The following is a 20,418-nucleotide window of genomic DNA, read 5'->3' as shown; positions in this document are numbered from 1 at the left end:
AAGATTTATTACTTTTTTTGGTCTGCTCAGCATCTTTAAGCTCTGGAAATGGGCTGTCAGTCATGTAGCCCTGCCTTTCCTGTCATGGGGATGAGGGGATGAGGGGAATGAGGGGAGCAGGGAGTGGCTGGACTTGGGCTGGCCAATCAGATTACTCAATATCCCTGGGCTTAGTGAATTGTCTGGGAGATCATATGAACCAAGGGGGCCAGAGTATTTTCATAGATTGATATAGATGCTGAGGGAAAGGGATTCTCTTTCTTCTTACTGGGATTGGAAGCCAAAAGATGATGTAAACCTAGAGCTAATGAAGGCATCTTTCCCACCATTTGGAGAGAGCCTGTCTAAGGATGAAGTCATTGTGATGATAAATTTGAGGACACTTTATAGCATGAGGGAAACATATCCTTTATTGTTTCCTTGAGCTGTTTTGATTTGGGTCTCTACTATTTACCATCTGTGTATTTTGACTAATATAATACCAATTACCCAAATTTCTCCTGGTGCTAAAACTGATATTCCCCCTGAAAAGTGTTCAGCTGCTAATCAGAAACTAATGTGATTTTAAAAAAAAAACAACACCTGTTTCTAATTTTTAAAAAGTTCCTAATTTTAATGCCTAGTTTAGTATCCTTTTCTTTATGTTTAGTGGTTTTGTTATACCATTTAATAAATCTTTTTCATAATCCAAGGCCATGAAGATATTCTCCTATGTTATCTATAAAAGCTTTATTGCTTTACTTTTCTCATGTCGATCTGTAGTCTACCTGGAATTGATTTTTTTATTGTGGTAAAAAATGCATAGCATAAAATTTACAATCTTAAGTATTTTTAACTGTGCAGTTCAGTAATATTAAGTATATTGACATTGTTGTGAAACAGATATCCAGAATTTTTTAATCCTGCAACATAAACTTTCTACCCATTAAACAACTCCCCATTCCTCCTGTCCCCTCAGCCCCTGACAGCCACTTTCTATCTCGAATTTGACTCTACTCTAGGTACCTAATAAAAGTGGAATCATACAGTATTTGTCTTTCTATGACTGGTTTATTTCATGTAGCATAATGTCCTCAAGGTTCATCCATGTTGTAGCATATGACAGGATTTCCTTCCTTTTTAAAACTGAATGATACTCATTTATATTTATATACCATATTTTGTTAATTCATTCATCCATTGATGGACATCTGGGTTGCTTCTACCTTGTGAATAGTGTTGCTATGAACATGGGTGTGCAAGTATCTCTTTGAGACCCTGCTTTCAATTATTTTGGATATATACCCAGAGGTGGGATTGCTGGATTATATGGTAATCTTATTTTTAATTTTTTGAGGAACTGACATGCTGTTTTCCATAGCAGATGTACCATTTTACAATTGTACCAACAGTGCACAAGGGTTCTAATTTTTATACATCCTTGTCAACACTTGTTATTTTCTGTTTTTTTTTGTTTGTTTGTTTGTTTGTTTTTTGCGGTACGCAGGCCTCTCACTGTTGTGGCCTCTGCCGTTGCGGAGCACAGGCTCCAGACGCGCAGGATCAGCGGCCATGGCTCACGGGCCCAGCCGCTCCGCGGCATGTGGGATCTTCCCGGATTGGGGTACGAACCCGCATCCCCTGCATTGGCGGGCAGACTCCCAACCACTGCGCCACCAGGGAAGCCCTGTTTTTTTTTTTTTTTAATAATAGTAATCCTAATGGGATTACTAATAGGTGTGAGTGGTATCTCATTGTGGTTTTGATATGCATTTCTCTGATGATTAGTGATGTTGGGTATCTTTCCATATGTTTGTTGTCCATTTGTATCTATTCAAATGTCTGTTTAAATCCACTGCTCATTTTTTAATTGGGTTGCGTTTTTGTTGTTGTTGAGTTCTTTGTATGTTCTGGATACCAAACCCTTATCAGATGTATGATTGCAAATATTTTTCCCATTCTGTAGGTTTTCTTTTCATTCTCTTGATAATGTCTTTTGATGGGCAAAAAAATTTTTTGGGGGGGCCAAGCTGTGTGGTTTGTGGGATCTTAGTTCCCCGACCAGGGATTGAACCCAGGCCTCCTGCAATGGAAGCGTGGAGTTCCAACCACTGGACCACCAGGGAATTCCTGAAAATTTTAATTTTTATGCAGTGTACTTTATCTGTTTTGTTTTCTTTTGCTGCTTTTGATGTCAAATCTAAGACTCTGTTGCCACTTCTGAAGTTAGTTTTTTCCTAATAGTTTTATACTTTTAGTTCTTATGGTTAGGTTTTTTAAATCTATTTTGAGCTAATTTTCATATATGGAATGCCATTGGGTTACCAGCTTCATTTTTTTGCATATCTGGTTGGACCAGCACCATTTGTTGAGGAGATTATTCTTTCCCCATTGAATAGTTTTGGCACCCTTGTGAAAAATCAACTGGCCATAGATGTTTCAGTTTATTTCTGGAACTGAAGTTCCATTCCACTGGTCTGTATGTCTACCCATGTACCAGTACCAGTGTTCTGATTATTATAGCTTTGGAGTGAGTTTTGAAGACTCTGTGAGTTCTTGAACTTTTTCTTTTTCAATGTTGTTTTGGCTCTTTAGGACTCCTTGCAATTCTGTATGAATTGGATGATTGATTCTTCCATATCCTCAAAAAAAAAAGCTATTGTAATTTTGATAGGGATTACATTAAATCTGTAGATCACTTTGGGGAGTATTACCATCTTAATAATATTAAGTCTTCTGATCTATGAACGTAGAATGTTGTTTCATGTAATTATGTCTTCTTTAATTTCTTTCATCAGTGTTTGGTTGTTTTTATTGGGAATTACTAACATTACACCTTGAGGAACTGGGAAAAGAATAGAAAACTAAACACAAAGCCAGCAGAAGGAAGGAAATAATAAAGATTAGGGAAGAAATTAATGAAATAGACAATAGAAAAACAATAGAATCAATGAAACAAAAAGTTGGTTATTTAGGATGATTAACAGAATTGACAAACCTTTTGCTAGATTACCTTTTTTTTTTTTTTTTTTGCGGTACACGGGCCTCTGTGGCCTCTTCCGTTGCGGAGCACAGGCTCCGCACACCCAGGCTCAGAGACCATAGCTCACGGGCCCAGCCGCTCCACGGCATGTGGGATCTTCCCGGACCGGGGCACAAACCCATGTCCCCTGCACCGGCAGGCGGACTCTCAACCACCACACCACCAGGGAAGCCCAGTCTTCTTTTTTTTATATTTAAGATGTGTCTCTTGTAAGCAGCATATCCAGTCTGACATTTTCTTTTATTTGAATTGGTTTTGTTTTCATTTAATTTAAATTAATACTTATTTGATTTTAATCTGCCATTTTTCTATTTCCTCTTTTTTTTTTTTTTTTTTTTTTTGCGGTACACAGGCCTCTCACTGTTGTGGCCTTTCCCGTTGCGGAGCACAGGCTCCGGACGCGCAGGCTCAGCAGCCATGGCTCACGGGCCCAGCTGCTCTGCATCATGTGAGATCTTCCCGGACCGGGGCACGAACCCGTGTCCCCTGCATCGGCAGGCGGACTCTCAACCACTGCGCCACCAGGGAAGCCCTAGTTCCTCTGTATTTATGCTGCCTGTTATATGTTCCTTTTTCTCTCCTTTTTGGACACCTTTTGGGTTGACGAATTCTTTTTAATTTCATTTTTAGTTCCATTAGCTTATAAATTATACATTTTTTTACTGTTTTTTTTTCAGGGCTACCCTAGAGATTAAACATACCTTTTGGCTAATTAAATCATAATTTAAGTAGTATTTTACTACTTTCCTATTTAAGGACCTTGGCACACTTTAGTATTTTAATATCCCCTCCCACCTTTTGTGCAAATTTTGTTTTATATTTTAATATCATATATAGGCGTACCTCATTTTATTGTGCTTTTGCAAATACTGTCTTTTTAATAAATTGAAGGTTTGTGCCAACCCTGCAGCTAGCAAGTCTATCAGCACCATTTTTCCAACAGCATTTGCTCAGTTCATGTCTCTGTGTCACATTTTGGTAATTCTTGCAATATTTCAAACCCTCCACCAGCAAAAAGATTGTGACTTGCTGAAGGCTCATATGATGGTTAGGATCTTTAAGCAATAAAATATTTTTTAATTAAAGTATGTACATTGTTTTTTTTAGACATAATGCTGTTGCACACTTAGGAGATTACAGTATAGTATGCACATAACTTTTATATCACTAGGAAACCAAAAAATTTCTGTGACTTGTTTTATTGCAATATTTGCTTTATTTTGGTGGTCTGGAACTGAACCTGCAATATGTCTGAGATATGCCTCTGTGTGTGTGTGCTTCCATAATATATTTTTATTTTTGCATTATCAAGTCTATATTCTTTTCTTGTTTTGTTTTGTATTTGTTTCTTCTTTTTTGGCGTCCTGCGTGGCTTGTGGGATCTTAGTTCCCCGACCAGGGATTGAACCCGCACCCTCAGCAGTGAAAGTGCGGAATCCTAACCACTGGACCATCAGGGAATTCCCAATATTCTTTTAACTTTATCCACGTATTTACCCTTTCTACTGCATCTTCCTGAAACTTTCTGCTTCCATCTGTGATCATTTTCCTTCTTCCCAAAGAACCCCCTTTACTTTTTTCTTTTCTGTGAGTCAGTAGATGACAAATTCTTCCTGTTTTTGTTTGTTTGAAAATATCTTTTCTTTATCTTTTTACTTGAAAAGCATACTTACATTAATTGTAGAATTACAGATGTTTATTTTCTTTCAGTAGTTGAAGTTATTTCATTGTATCTAACTTCCATCTTGTCTCTTAACAGTTCTGGGTAGTTCTCAGCTATCATATCTTTAGATATTGCTCCTGCCCTACTTGCTCTTTTCTTCTAACATTGAAATAACACATATGTTAGAACTTTTCAACATAATTTATGTCTCTTATGTTCTTTTATTTTCCTTCTTTTTGACTTTCTGTGCTTCAGCTTAGATATTTTCTTCTAACCTATCTTCTAGTTCATTAATTTTCTATTCAATCATATGTAATATCTGTGAAACCCCTCCACTGAGTTCCTAGATTCTTCTTCTTCTTTTTTTTTTTTCTTGACTACACCTCATGGCATGTGGGATCTTAGTTCCCTGACCAGGGATCAAACCCATGCCACCTGCAGTGGAAGCATGGAGTCTTAACCACTGGATTGCCAGGGAATCCCCTAGCTTCATTTTTAAAAATATTTTTATAGAATTTCCATCTAGTTCCTTTTCATAGTTTCTAGTTGTCTGCTGAAATTCTCAATCATACTCTGAGTTTCTTAAACATCTTTTTTTTTTTTTTTTTTTTTTTGCGGTACGCGGGCCTCTCACCGTTGTGGCCTCTCCCATTGCGGAGCACAGGCTCCAGATGTGCAGGCTCAGCGGCCATGGCTCATGGGCCCTGCCACTCCACGGTATGTGGGATCTTTCTGGACTGGGACATGAACCCGTGTCCCCTGCATCGTCAGGCGGACTCTCAACCACTGCACCACCAGAGAAGCCCCAAACCTCTTAATTATAGTTATTAAATTAAATATCTGTGTTTGAGTACTCCATTACTTGGGTCTTCTGTGGGTCTGTTTCTTTTGCCTATTTTTCTTCTTGGTATCGAGTTACATCACTCTTCTCCTATATGTGTATATTTTTTAAAAACTGGACATATTTATTTGAAAAACTATACAGCCAATTTGAAATCTTGGATGGTGTCTTCCTTTAAAGAGGATTTATTTATGTTTCTGGTAGGCAGTTAGGCTAAGGGTACTAACACTTTGAGATCACTTTAATCCAGTGTGGAAATATTTGAAGCTGTGCTGAAGTCTCTATAAAGGTTTGTCTGTTTCCAGTTTATCTTTAGTGTGTAGTCCTTTGGAGTCCCAACCAAAAGCCTGGGGTATTTGCTTCTGTTTTAGGGGGTCCTACATTTCAATTTTCATCCCTTCCCACTTCAAAGTCATAAGTCTGTCAGAAGTTTTGCTCAGCTTCTCATCCTGTCAGCCACCAATTTCAGAATGAGTATCCTTCTTGAGGGGTAAAAGAGCCTCAAGAGCCAGGACTACCTTTCTAGGTTTTCCTTCTTTCCCAGTCTTCGCCTTGCAATTTCTTACTAACCTTACTGAGTCTCTAGTACCTTAAGACAGCTTGTTGTTTGTTAGTTGTCCTGCCTTTCTGGTTGTTCTCAGTGTAAGGATAACTAAAAACATCTTGGTCTACCATTGTTGGAAAGGGAAGTACATTCTTGATAGTCTGGTAGTGTTTATTTTGGGGAATGGTAAAATGGTGGTTGATTTATTTTAATTTCACTTTTATTTTGAAACAACACCAAACTAAAAGAAAGTTTCAAGGACAGCACAGAGAGCTTTTTGTTTTCCTGAACCCTATAAGAGTAGTAGGTTGCTGACTCAATGCCCCCATCACTTCTGTATACTTTAGTTTGTATTTCCTATAAACAGGACATTCACTTATAAAGCCACAATACAACCATCATAACTGATAGATTAACACTGACATTGTGTTTACTCCTGTCAATCATCAGACGCCATGTCAGAGTCATGTTGCATGTAGTTATTATGTCTCTTCAGTCTCTTTCTCTTTGGAAGAGTTCCTTAGTCTTCTCTTGACTTTTGTAATACTGACACTTTTAGAGTATAGGCTGGTTATTTTGTAGAAATTCCCTCAGTTTGCATCTGTCTGATGTTTCTTAATTCTATTCGGGTTATTCATTTTTGGCAGGAATGTCTCAGAAATGATGCTGTGTTCTACTCATTGCATCTTATCAGGTGGCACACAGTTTCAGTTTGCCTAATACTGATGATAATCAATTTGATAATTTATTAATATTTATGGTAATTTGATTGCCAGAATTATTCTCTGTGGTGACTCTTTTTCTTTACAATTAATTAGTATTTTTTGAGGAGGTTCTTTGAGACTATGTAAATATCCTTTTCTTCAACAGACTTTCAAAGTATTTATTTATATCAGTATGAACTCACAGTGTCCTATTTTACTCAAAGAGTTAACACCATTATTTTGATGCTCAAGTTGTCCAAAATCTGTTTGGTGGTATTTGCTGGCCTCTGTGTCCTTTAGACTTGGCCCCATCTGCCTTTGAACACTTTCTTACTTTCTGGCATCCCCAGATGTTCTCGGCTTATTTGGTAGTTTGTCTTAGCCCTGATTCTGTTGTCTGGAGAATGGTATTATGAACCAAAGATCAGGGTGCTAAGTGTGCTCATGGCAGGTGGGGTATTACTAACCCTAGACTCTCTCACTGGGCAGAGCTAGAGAGTACACACACACACATATTTTACATCTGTATTTATTTCTGTGTCTGTCTATATATGTTGCAAACTTTAAATTTATACCCATACTTTAATTCCAGTACAACATCAGAGTTCTTTCTAGCTTTCTTTTAATATTTGTGTCCTTAATAATAATGCCCTTGACTAGTAGTGAGAAACCTGGCTCCCACTATCTTTAATATACTTGCTATTTTGCTCAGTCTCTACATATGTAATAAATTTCTCATCTCTGCTGCCCCTTTACCTGTGGAAATGCTCTACTCACTCCTCTCTGGCTCTGATATACTGTACTATGTTGGGCTACCCCTCTGTGACCTGTCACCCCACCCAGGCTCTGACTCCTTGCCAGTATACTCCCTCACATGGATTCACACTCAGAATCCATCACTTTGTGCCAGATTGTTTCTGTGACCCTGCTTGAAAGATCTCTTTACTCTGCTGGGATTACGACGTCCCACACTCCTACGTGAATGCCTTCCTAATTCTGCCCTTATATTGCTGCTTTCCTCACTCCACTTGAGTCAGTATACTTTTAAAATAAAGACCTAAAAACTGTGTTTGTTATGGCTACTCTGTTAGTTGCATTTCACTCTCTTGGGAAGGTGTGTCTTATGGACCAGATTGTGGTCTATCTTGGTAAATTTTACATGTGAGCTTGAGAAGTGTATTCTGCTGTTGTTCGATGAAGTAGTCTTTAGATGTCAATTTATATCCAATTGATCAATGATGTTGAGTTCAACTATGTCCTTACTGATTTTCTGCCTACTAGATCTGTCCATTTCTGATAGAGTGGTGTGAAGTCTCCAACTATGATAGTGGATTCTTCTATTTCTCCTTGCAGTTTTATCAGTTTTTGCCTCATGTAGTTTAATGCTCTGTTGATAGGCACGTGCATATTAAGGATTGCTATGTCTTCCTGGAGAATTGACTCCTTTCTCATTATGTGTTGCCCTTTTTTTATCCCTAATAACTTCCCTTGCTTTGAAGTCTACTCTGTCTGAAATTAATATAGCTACTCATGCTTTCTTTTGATTAGTGTTAGCGTAGTATATTTTTCTCCGTCCATTTACTTTAATTTATATGTGCCTTTATTAAGCGGGTTTCTGCTGTAGAAGTAGCCAATATGCTTAACATCATTAGCCATTAGAGAGATACAAATCCAAACCACAATCAGGGGAATTCCCTGGCGGTCCAGTGGTTGGGACTCTGTGCTTTCACTGCTAAGGGCCCGGATTCAATCCCTGATCAGGGAACTAAGATCCCACATGCTGTGCAGCGCAACCAAAAAAACACCCCCCAGGAACCCCTGCACAATCAGATATTACTTCATGCACACTAGGATGTCTATAATAAAAATATACAGAAAACAGTATGGTAGTTCCTCAAAATACTAAAATATGATCCAGCAATTCCACTTGTGAGTATAAACACAAAAGAAATGAAAGCAGGGACTCAGATAATTTTATACCAATGTTCATAGCATTATTCACAATAGCCAAAAAGTGGAAACAGCAACCCATTGTCCATCAATAGATGAATAGATAAACAAAATGTAGTATATACATACAGTGGAATGAAATTCCTTAAAATGGAATGAAGTTCTGATACATGCTACCACATCGATGAACCTTGGAGGCATTATGCTAAGTGAAATAGCCAGATACAAAAAGACAAATGTTATATGATACTACTCATTTTAGTTGCCTGGAATAGTCAAATATATAAAGACAGAAAGTAGAACAGTGGTTATCAGGAGCTGGTGGAAGGAGGGAATTAGAAGTTATTATTTAATGAATGCAGACTTTCAGTAAGGGATGAAAAACAAGTTCTGGAAATGGATAATGGTGGTGGTTGCACAACAGTGTCAATGCGCTTAATGCCACTGAACTGTACACTTGAATATGGTTAAAATGTACTTAACATGTATTTTATGTTAAGTATATTTTACCACAATAAAAACAGAAGAAAAAATATAATAATATGTTTCCAAGGATGTGGAGAAATTAGAACCCTAATACAATGCCGGTGGGAACGTAAAATGGTGCAATCACTTTGGAAAACAGTCTGTAGTTCCTCAAAAAGTTAAACATCAAATGGACAAAGGCCTTGAATAGATATACAGATGGCCAATAAGCATATGAAAAGATGCTGGTCTTATATTCTTTTATTAGGTGGTCAGTCAGGTGTGTCTACAAGAATCAGAGGAGAGACTCGGGAATACAAAGTTTCTGGTACTCACAGGTCCTAGAGAGAGGAGCCCATGCAGGGCTACATGAGAAAGCCGCCAGGGTGGTCAGGAGGCAGAAGACAGGAACAAGGGGAAGGTTTAAGTCAGAAACTTAATTGAGATTTCCAAAGGAATGGCAAGACAGGGCAGGGTGAACAGTTTAAGACTGGCTATTTTAAGTGATTTTGGTGGGATATGGGCTATAGGGATGGTCCCTACTAACCTGGTACTTGACTTGGGATGATTAAGGCAAAGGAGTATTGTCTGCTGTGGTATAGGGGCCAGATAGAGGAGGTTTGGCCCTGGATTATTGGTTAATTTGTGTAAAAAAAATATCCTTCAGGTGAGGCCCTTTTCTATCTCTAAGAATTGGCTAGTCCTGGAGGGGCAGCCTCTAACCAGAAAGGTTTTGTTTTGTTTTGCTTTTTAATGATGGCAAAACCTCATAGTATACAATACAGTGCTCAGTATCACTAGTCATTAGGGAAATGCAAAGCAAAATCACAGTGAGATACCTCTTCACGCCCAGTGGGATAGCTACTATTTTAAAAAGCAAGGAAAGGAAATTACAAGTGTTTGTGAGGATGTGGAGAAATTGGAACCCCCATGCATTGCTGCTGGGAATGTAAACCGATGCAGCCACTTTCTGACAGCTCCTCAAAAAGTTAAACATAGAATTACCACATGACCCAGCATTCTGCTTCTAGGTATATACCCAAAAGGATTGAAAGCAAGGACTCAAACAGATTTTTGTACACCTGTGTTCATGGCAGCATTATTCACAATAGCCAAATGGTGGAAAAAACCCAAATGTCCATTGATGGATGAATGGATAAACAGGTGATATCCACACAATGAAATATTGTTCAGCCTTAAAGAAGAATGAAATTCTGATACATGCTTCAACTTGGATGAAAATTGAAAACATTACACTAAGTGAAATAAGCCAGACACAAAAGGATAAATAGTGTATAATACTCTACTTATGTGAGATGCACAGAATAGGCAAATTCATAGAAAAAAATCAGATTATCAGGGGCTGGGCCATGATTTTATTTCTATAAAGTTCAAAGTTACTCTTATTGGAGGAGAGAGATACTTTTTGACTAGAAGGGGGCACAAGAGAGGCTGCTGGGTCATATTCTATTTCTCAATCTATGTTTATTCTGTAAAATTTCATTGAGCAGTTCAGCCACAATTTGCACATTTTCCTTTATATGTTATACTTTAAGTTGTACTTAAAATCAGGAGGGGAAAAGATATCTGAATTTCAGTTTTTAAATGCCAGAGTAAAAGATAGCCGTTTTCTTCTTATCTTGGAAATCATCTAAACACAATAACCATAACAAGAAATAGAGACATAAATTCTATGTTTGACACTTGGAGAAATCCACAGCCCCAAACACAAGACACTGAGGAAGAGTAGACAAGTGCAGTGAAGAGAAAACAAAAATGAGAGGGACTTGTTGAGAGAAAACGTTAAGGAATGATCAACAAATGCAGTGAAGGTCAGGGAAAGGTGAGGGGGACACCCAGTGTAGATGCTTTTAGGCAAGAACACAGGTTTCTACAGAATTGGCAAGCACTGAGGGCAAAACCAACAGTCTTTTTTTTTTTAACTGGTGCTGGAAACCAATTTATTTAACCTAAAAAGTCAGGGACAGAAGTGACAGTGTCTGTGGGTAAAATCAACAGTCTGTAACAAGAACAGTATACAGCCAAGTTCCAATAGCTTCCCTAGACAGGGTTTGGCATGAAATATCACAAAGCACGGAAGATGGGGACTAAACACAGACCATTTAAGCCATATTTATATAATGCTGTTGTGAAGTAGGTTGAAGGAGAGTTTTAGCAATGAAAGCAGCTTTGCAGTGTGGATCTTTGTTAGTTGTAGAGAAGTAAAGGTAAAAAACCCAATTCTCACACACAATCTGTATCATAAAGAGAATTCCTACTAACCTGGAATGTAGCCCTGGTCCTTCCCCAATGTGAACCTCTTATAAGTATTTGACATATGAACAACTCTTCTCTTTCAAAAATGAATAAGGCAAAAAGGGATCAGCACCAGATGAAAATTTGACCAAGCATATAGCCCTGAATTTTAAAAAAATAATGAAAAAAATCACCTTTAAAAATTATCATAATCATTATTAATTATTTGGAAGGAGATATGAAGCAGGGCATGTATGTGTTGTTTGCAGTTTTGATACAGGAGACAAGATTTGTCTCCTACCGAGACTTATGAGGTGAGGCATTTCCTAAACGTAGGAAGGGGATTCAAATCCTGGGCAGCCACAAAGAGTAAAACTACTGCTATGTGGAGATGTACAGCAGGAGAAATACATGCACACACAGGGTTTGGTCTCCTTTTCACTGATTTCAACACTTACCAGTCTCTGTTAAGTAAATCAGATTTTACTTTCTGCTTTAAGGAAACTTTGAACACTTTCTTTCTGCCCCAACACTGATTTTGAGCTCTTCAATCTAGTTTAACTAAATATCTTAACAGAGTGAAGTTGTGACATACTTCCTTGTTCTTAGTCTCCCCTTTTCTTTACAGGTCTGCTTCTCTACACAGAATATGATTGTTCTAGCCTTGCTTTCCTTTTCTCATCGTGTCCATTTTATTTATTTGTTTGTTTATTTATGGCTGCATTGAGTCTTCATTGTGGTACGCGGGCTACTCATTGCGATGGCTTCTCTTGTTACGGAGCACGGGCTCTAGGTGCGCGGGCTTCAGTAGTTGTGGCATGCAACCTCAGTAGTTGTGGTGCACGGGCTTAGTTGCTCTGCGGCATGGATATTCCCGGACGAGGGCTTGCACCCATGTCCCCTGCGTTGGCAGGCGGATTCTTAACCACTACGCTACCAGAGAAACCCCCCATTTTTAAAAAGGAAAATAAGACAAAGCACTTGTATCTGCAGCATGCTTTTTTTTTTTTTTTGGCTACTTGGCACCAATTGGTTCCTTCATGAATATTTCCAAGTGCAATTAAGCAAAAGGGAACACTTTTTCAAAAAGCTATGTAATTTCTTATCAAAAAATAATTTAAAATTCTTGAATTCTTTTACTTCCAACAGTAGAACTGAATAGAATGAATAACAGTATTCTATAAGGTAATGTATCTGTAGCCCTGAAGGGTCAGCAGGTTCAAATCAGGGAGGGCCAGATGGAGTTGCTTCTTCTGCTTTTCTGCTCAATGTATACTGTAAGTTGGCCTCAGAAACTGTTCTCAGTCCATCATCTGTAAAAATGGAGACCACTATGAAAGGATCTCTTCATTTATTTCTTTTTTTATCCAACTGTCTATTCATCTCTGGATCCAGGATATACAGATGATTAGGGTTTATCCTTCTCCTTAAGAAGTATGCTGAAAATAGATCTGTAATTAACTATAATTCAACTTGATAACTGCCATAAAAGTAGGGTATTTGGAATGCCATGTGGATACAGAAATGGCACTACTGGATTCTCATGTTTAAAGGATAACTAAAAGTTCCCTAGTTTGAGAAAAGAAGGAAAAAGCACCCCAGTGAAGGAAATTGATGAAATTATTATTGACTGTACTTGTATGTATGAACTATCCTTCATTGTTTCTGCAAACTGTGTTCATTATGTTTACCTTTGAATAGAAATGACTTAGCATTCTTGCCTGATAAGTGTCCCATAGTAAAATGATGCGATTTCTTAATCATTCTGCATGCTAAACTTTTCTCCCCAGGAAATCGAAGTCCTAATGCTATAATTGCTATATTTATACTGCTTTCTGTAGAGGTTCAAATAGTTACTACATGTTCACAATTCAATTTACATTCCAATCCATCGTGTCCAACTTCACCCAAAAGTCAATACACTTTTTTAAAAAAACATTATTGGAGCAGATCATGCTTCTGAGCTGATGAATATTTTTTCTTCTTGATATAGGGAGTATAGTATTAATAACATTTGTCCATTGTTTCTAGCACAAGATTATTGAATGCTTCAGGAGCCCAGTCTGAGACTTGCAAAGCTGCCAAAATATTTTAAGACAAATGAGAATATGTAAACATACATGTTATCAGCTGTTTCATATTTGTGTTTTAGAGATAATGAGTCTCTAGTGGGCCACAAGAGCCCAGTGGGATTAAAGATGTAAATTTCAAAATCTAGATTCCTTCCTACATTATCATATCTGGCTGGAGTTGTGTTTTCTCTGCATGTGAAACTATCAAGTTATTGTTTCTCAAGGGGGAATGCTTTGTCTATTAATAAAAATAATGAATTGCATAACAAATAACAGCAGGCCAAGCATGGACCAATAATGAAAGTTTGTCATGAACTGAGGATTATGAATAATTCAATTCTGTGCACTTGAGCACACTTGGAAAGAGGATGGCAAGAAGGAAGAGGGAAGGGAGGGAAGGAAGGGAGAGAGGGAGGGAGGGAAGGAGGGAAGAGAAGGAGGGAGGAAGAGAGGAAGGATTAACTATATTATAGAGTTTACAGTGAGTTTACAGAAAGGTGGAATAAATTAGGTCTGAGCTTACAGTGAAAATTGAATTTACAACCAGGGGTTATGAGACTAATCTTTTAACCCTTGGAGAGCGAGAACGAGAGAGCGCGCGCACGTGCGCGCACGGTGGGGGGGGGGGAGAGAGAGACAGACAGACAAAGTGTGTGTGTGTGTGTGTGTGTACACATATATGTATATGTACCTACACTTTGAGCAAAACAATTTATACGTACACATATACACTTCAAAGAAAACAATGAGCAAAAACAACACCTTAAAGTCTGCAGTGCGCATCGTATGGTCATTAGTATGTATTTCTGGAGATTGTTTAAAATTCTCTTATTTTGAAAGAATATTTTGAGTTAAATCAGCAATTGGTACTTCACAGCCTACAGGCCAAATTTGGTCTGCCACTTGTTTTATAAATAAAGTTTTAGTAGAACACACTACACTCATTTATTTACATATTGTCTATGTCTGCTTTCACACTACACAAGCAGATTTGAATAGTTGGGAAAGTAACTGTAGCCCACAAAGCATAAAATATTTACTCTCTGGCCTTTTACAGAGTAGGATGCCAACCCCTGAGTTTAATCCTCAATTTCAGCCCCTTCACAAATTATATATTTCTTATAATCTAATGAACTTTCTAAGGCTAATATATTTGTTCTGTTGAAAATTGTTTCGATCTCTCTGATTTTTCCCAACTTTTTCATACTTATAGAAAAATTTGGAAAACATCTGTATACCTGTAACAGATTCATTAGTTAAAATTTTGCCATATTTGCTTCATCTCTCTATGTACATGTATACACACAGGATTTCTTTGTTTTGTTTTGGGTTTTTTGCTGTTGAATTATTTGAAAGTTGCAGGTATTATGCTCCTTCAGCACACATCTCTAAGAATAAGAGCATTTCCTACATAAGTCATTGTTTTAAAATTTAAAGATACATGTACGGACTTTATGTGTAAGAACTATTTTATTTCTACAGCATTTTATTCAACCCTGTGTTCCTATTTATAAATGGGAATTCCAAGTATAGTAATTATTTATCTATTGATTATAACCTGAATAATGGTCCCCTAAAGATTTCCATGTCCTAATCCCTGGAATCTGTAAACATGTTCATTATCTTATATGGCAAAATGGACTTTGTAGATGTAAGTAAGGAATCTTAAATGAAGAGATTATCCTGTATTACCTGGGTGGGCCCAGTGTAATCACAAGGGTCCTTATAAGAGGGAGGCAGGAGAGTTAAAAAGCAGAGAAGGTGATATGACATTGGAAGCAAAATCAGTGAAAGAAATGTGACAGCGCTAAGCTTTTAGCATTGAAGATGGCGAGGCTAAGAATTTTCAAACTCATTTCAAAACCAGCAACTCATGGCTACTTTTTTTTTTTTTTTAAACAATGTTTCCCTCAATATCTCTCTTCTCTTGCATACTTTACTATAATTATCGAGAAGAAACCTAGTGATACCTTCAGTACTTTGCTTGGAAGTTTCCTTAGCTGGACCATCCAGTTTGTTTGGTTCATTTTCTACTTTCTGTATAACTGCAGGTGACAGGGTTGGTAAACTTTCTGTTACTGTGTTATAAGATCCCCCTGCCTCTAGTGTCTAATCAGGTGTCCCTACATTCCTTAAAACCTGCACAGGTGGCCTCCTCAAAGTCTAAAATCTACTGTCAATTCATGTCCATTTAGGCTTTTACTGCTGCTCTCCTTAAAGTCCCTCTAGCTACCTCCTCCTGCCCAGTTCCAAAACTTCTGCCACATTTTAGGTGTTTGTTACGTTATCACCCCGCTTATGACACCAAAATCTGTATTAGTTATTTACTTAGCCATAGCAAATTGCCCTAAAATTTAGGGTAATTAGCTTAAAAAAACAAATGTATTATCTCACAGCTTCTGTAGATTAGGAATCCAGGTGCAGTTTATCTAGATACCTTGGGTCAAGGTCTTTCATGAGGGTGTGGTCAAACCATGCGCCAGGACTGCAGTCATCTCAAGGTTCAATTGGGAGAGGATCCCTTTCCAAACTCCCTCCTGTGAGTGTGGGCAGGCCTCAGGCCCTTGCTGGCCGTTGGCTGGAGGTATCAGTTCTTTTGCCACTTGGGCCTCTCTATAAGGCAGTTCACAGCATGCACCTGGCTTCCTTCCAATCAAATAAGCAAGAAAGAGTACCCAAGAAAGAAGAAACCCTTTTGTGACCTAATCTCAGAAATAACATCCCATCACTTTTGCCATATTCTAGTTGTTAGAAGCAAGTCACTAGATCCAGCTCACACTTAAAGGAAGGGGATTACACATGTCATGAATACCAGAAGCAGGGATCATGGGGGCTCAATCTCAGGGAATGTGGCCACAAACACTTTTAGCATGAAAATAATTTAGAAAAAGTTAAATATTCTCCGTAGATCAAGCCAGATTCAGAATTAGGCCTCATAACATGTCTGACACTTTCTCGTGTAAATTGTAGAAGCTTGACTGTCTGAAACCCTTGGGGAACCCGTCATTCTAGAAAGTCAAGTTTCTGGACAGATTTGTCCCATTTAAGACCAAACCTTAATGTTTTGGTGTAGAATTCCTCTGCATTTTGATCACATATTTCTTTACCTTCTTAAATAAATACTTGATCATAATTTAAATTTTCATTTCATCCAAAGGAAATTACTGTATGTGTTATAAAGAGAAAAATGCGCATCTTCTCTTTATATAGGATATAGAACTGTTGGTCCCTTTCTTAAAGAACTCAAGGCTTCCTGTCTGCCTTTTATAATTACTGTGTCTTCCTTTGTTTCATTTGTCACTTCTCAGTTATCAGTACTTGCCCATTGCCTTCCTGTTTGCCAGTATCTGATTGCTGCAGGTTGAGACCAGATAACTTACGATGGTTAAAACTGTGTAAAGGAAAAGGGACCTAATGGAGGACTGGATCTGCAGTCTGCAAGTGTGTTAACGACACCCATTTTAGCTGCTTGGAGACTTTTGTTTACACCTTAATTGTAAACTATTACTACAGGTGAGGCTGTGGTAACAGGTGAAGTGGTACTGGGCATAGTTGGTCAGTTTTTGATTAATCTTGTAAGAAAGCTGAAAGTGGCCTGAGGACAAGTAAAAAGAATGATGCATTGCTTGCTTCAGCCAGTATTCAGAACTCCTTCTTTCTTGGGTTTTTGAAACTCCACAGGCGGCTTAGATAAATTCTCCTCCCTTCTCTAGCTCTGTAGTCTAGGTAATTCCACAATTGAAGGCTTCGCTTATAACAGAGTTAATTATACCTCACTCCAGAAATTTGAATCTGACTTTAGTCTATAAACCCAAAACAACAAATACAATTTACTTTTCTATTTGAGTTATTTCTTTTGAAATGGTATACGTCACCAGCCAAAGCCTCTCAAACGGAAGCGTGCTATCACTGTCACAAGTAAAAGCTATAAGGCAGGGTTAAATATGCGGAGCTCACTTTTTTTTTTTTTTTTTTTGCGGTACGCGGGCCTCTCACTGTTGTGGCCTCTCCCGTTGCGGAGCACAGGCTCCGGACGCGCAGGCTTAGCAGCCATGGCTCACGGGCCCAGCCGCTCCGTGGCATGTGGGATCCTCCCAGACTGGGGCACGAACCCGCGTCCCCTGCATCGGCAGGAGGACTCTCAACCACTGCGCCGCCAGGGAAGCCCTCACATTTTTATATGCATTTCTTTTAGACCTTGTTTAGTGTTTTGCTCTGTGAGAAGATCAAGAGCAGTGTGGTAATCTTTATAAATTGTTAGACACAGACCAGGAGGCCTGCTAGAGGGGGCAAGGGTGGAACTGAGAAAGTATTCCTTGTGGTATTCAGGCTTTGAGAAACTTCTTTCAGAATCGCAAAATGTTAGAGCTTGGAAGGGAGTGGTTAAAAAAAAACCTTAGTTCTTTTCCCTCAGCTCCAGTGTCTTGCTCATAGTTAACAATACAGCTAAAGGTTATGGGAAGTACACATCTCTCCTTCTTATCTTTTTTCTCTGCATAACATAGAATTCCTTTTCCAGTAGTAATGTGTTCCTTTACTTAGCAGTCTTATAAATAGTGGTTTCCAGTTTCTGCAAAGCTTCCAGCCACACGTTACTCACATGGACCTCAGAGAACATACATACTATGAGTACACCCTCACCACATGTTTCTTTAAAACTAAATACTATTGGGTCCTTTAACTTTAGCACCTGTTCTCCTTTTCTATCTCCAGCTTTGCAGAGACCACCAAACTAGAGACCCCAAACCTGTTTGTCACCACTAAAACATAATATATGAAGATGGAAAGCTGTTGTAGGAATAGTAAATGACTTAGCAGAGTGGAAGATAGCTGAATTTATATGCCTGAAAAAGGGGGATGCAAGCAAGCAGAGGAACAAGAAACAAGCCAGTTCACCCTGAACCCTACAAAAGTTCAGGGATTTGGAAACATCAGGTATTAGGGGAGGGGGATGAGGTCTGATACTAAAAAGAGAGAGATCAAAAGTCTGTATAGAGCAGTTAGACTTCCAGATCACCACCCTTCCCCTCCCCTTGCAGAAGAAGTACATCATTCTCTTAGAGGGAAAATAGGGACATTAGGAATAGAGTTAGGGCTCCAAATTGAAAACCAGAGCATTAACTGAAAGTCTGCTTTCTGAAAAAATAAATTATCATTAGATGATGCCTCAATCCTCTACCTCTACCCAGCTGAAGAATGCTGGTACCAAGGTAAGAGATGGTGGTGCTTTCTCTACGTTCTTAACTACCCCCCCAAAAAAGCCTACAAACATGATACATGGAGAACCTTGACCAAAAAAAAGCTGGCTGAGGAAGTATACCTGCAATTAGACTCAACTCTCATAAACGGAGTTCTGCTTCATAGCCAAGACTCACAGGACGTTGGTAGAACATCTCTAACATGAAAGAGACTAAAAGAAAGATAAAAAAGAACCTCAGAGGAAACAAAATGTAAAGAGCAAAAGAAACATAAATGAACTATAATTAACGTTCTTAAAAAGTAGAACAGGGACTTCCCTGGTGGCGCAGTGGTTAAGAATCCTCCTGCCAATGCAGGGGACACGGGTTCGAGCCCTATTCCGGGAAGATCCCAGATGCCATGGAGCAGCTAAGCCCATTCACCATAACGACTGAGCCTGTGCTGTAGAGCCCGCGAGCCACAACTACTGAGCCCGCCTGCTGCAACTCCTGAAGCCCGCGCGCCTAGAGCCCATGCTCCGCAACAAGAGAAGCCACTGCAATGAAAAGCCTGCGCACCACAACAAAGAGTAGCCCCCGCTCGACACAACCAGAGAAAACCCACACACAGCAATGAAGACCCAATGCAGCCATAAATAAATAAATAAATTTATTTATTAACAAAAGAAAAATGTAGAACAAAAAGACCAAGAGATGACTTGGAGAGGAAAAAAAATTAGAGGCTTAATTCAAGTGGTCTAACATTTGACTAATCGGAGTCCAAGGAAAATAGAGAAAATGATGAGTGGGAAATTATCAAAGTAATAATTTAAGGATATTCCCAAGAACAGAAGGACATGCATCTCCAGTACTGATGAGTGAAGAAAATGAGCCTCAGGGCACCTTATCATAAAATTATAGAACCACCAGGGATAAAGAGAAAATTCTTAAATTTTGCAGAGTGAAAACAAAGATCACATACAAAGGACCAGGAATTAGAATGATATCAGCCTTGTCAACAGAAACATGGGAAAATAGAAGACAATGGAGCAATGCCATAATTTCAGAGGGAAAATTGCTATTTTCTAGAATTATATAACCAGATGAACTTTCAGCTAGGTGTTAGGATAAGATAAAGACATTTTCAGACATGCAAAAAGACAAATACTATATATTATCACTTATATGTGGAACCAAAAAAAATAAAGCAAGCTAGAGAATATAACGAAAAGAAACAGACTCACAGATATGGAAAACAAACTAGTGCTTACCAGTGGGGAGAGGGAAGGGGGGCAGGTCAAGATAGAGGTAAGGGATTAAAAGGTACAAACTACTGTTGTAAAATAAATAAATTACAAAGATACATTGTACACCACAGGGAATATAGCCAACATTTTATAATAACTATAAACGGAGTATAATCTTTTAAAATTATGAATCACTATGTTGTACACCTGAAACTTATATAATATTGTAAATCAACTATACCTCAATTTTTTTTTTTTTTTGGATAGGAAAGTAGGATTTATTGGTGGGCATGAGTAAGGTGGGGACAGCACAAAGGCTGTCATGCAGGCAGGGCCCGCCATTCGTCCAGGGGCCACGATTAGGGATGTATTTGACTCCACAGCCTTCTGGGATGAGCTGCTTTTCTGGCACCATGTTTTCAAATTCATCTGCATTAAACTTAGTGAATCCCCACTTGGAGATGTGGATCTTCTGGC

At 38.5% G+C, this 20,418-nt stretch overlaps 1 protein-coding gene across 7 annotated transcripts in view; it reads left to right on the top strand.

Moving 5' to 3' along the window:
- TPST1 (tyrosylprotein sulfotransferase 1) overlaps positions 1-20,418 on the top strand; it is a 135,112-nt gene that overhangs the window by 101,732 nt on the left and 12,962 nt on the right. The gene's annotated exons all lie outside the window — the stretch shown is intronic.

The sequence above is a fragment of the Mesoplodon densirostris genome, chromosome 16 (assembly GCF_025265405.1).
Source record: "Mesoplodon densirostris isolate mMesDen1 chromosome 16, mMesDen1 primary haplotype, whole genome shotgun sequence".
NCBI lineage: Eukaryota > Metazoa > Chordata > Mammalia > Artiodactyla > Ziphiidae > Mesoplodon > Mesoplodon densirostris.
Note: the sequence above shows the minus strand (reverse complement) of the source record. Positions and strands in the feature narration are given on the sequence as shown.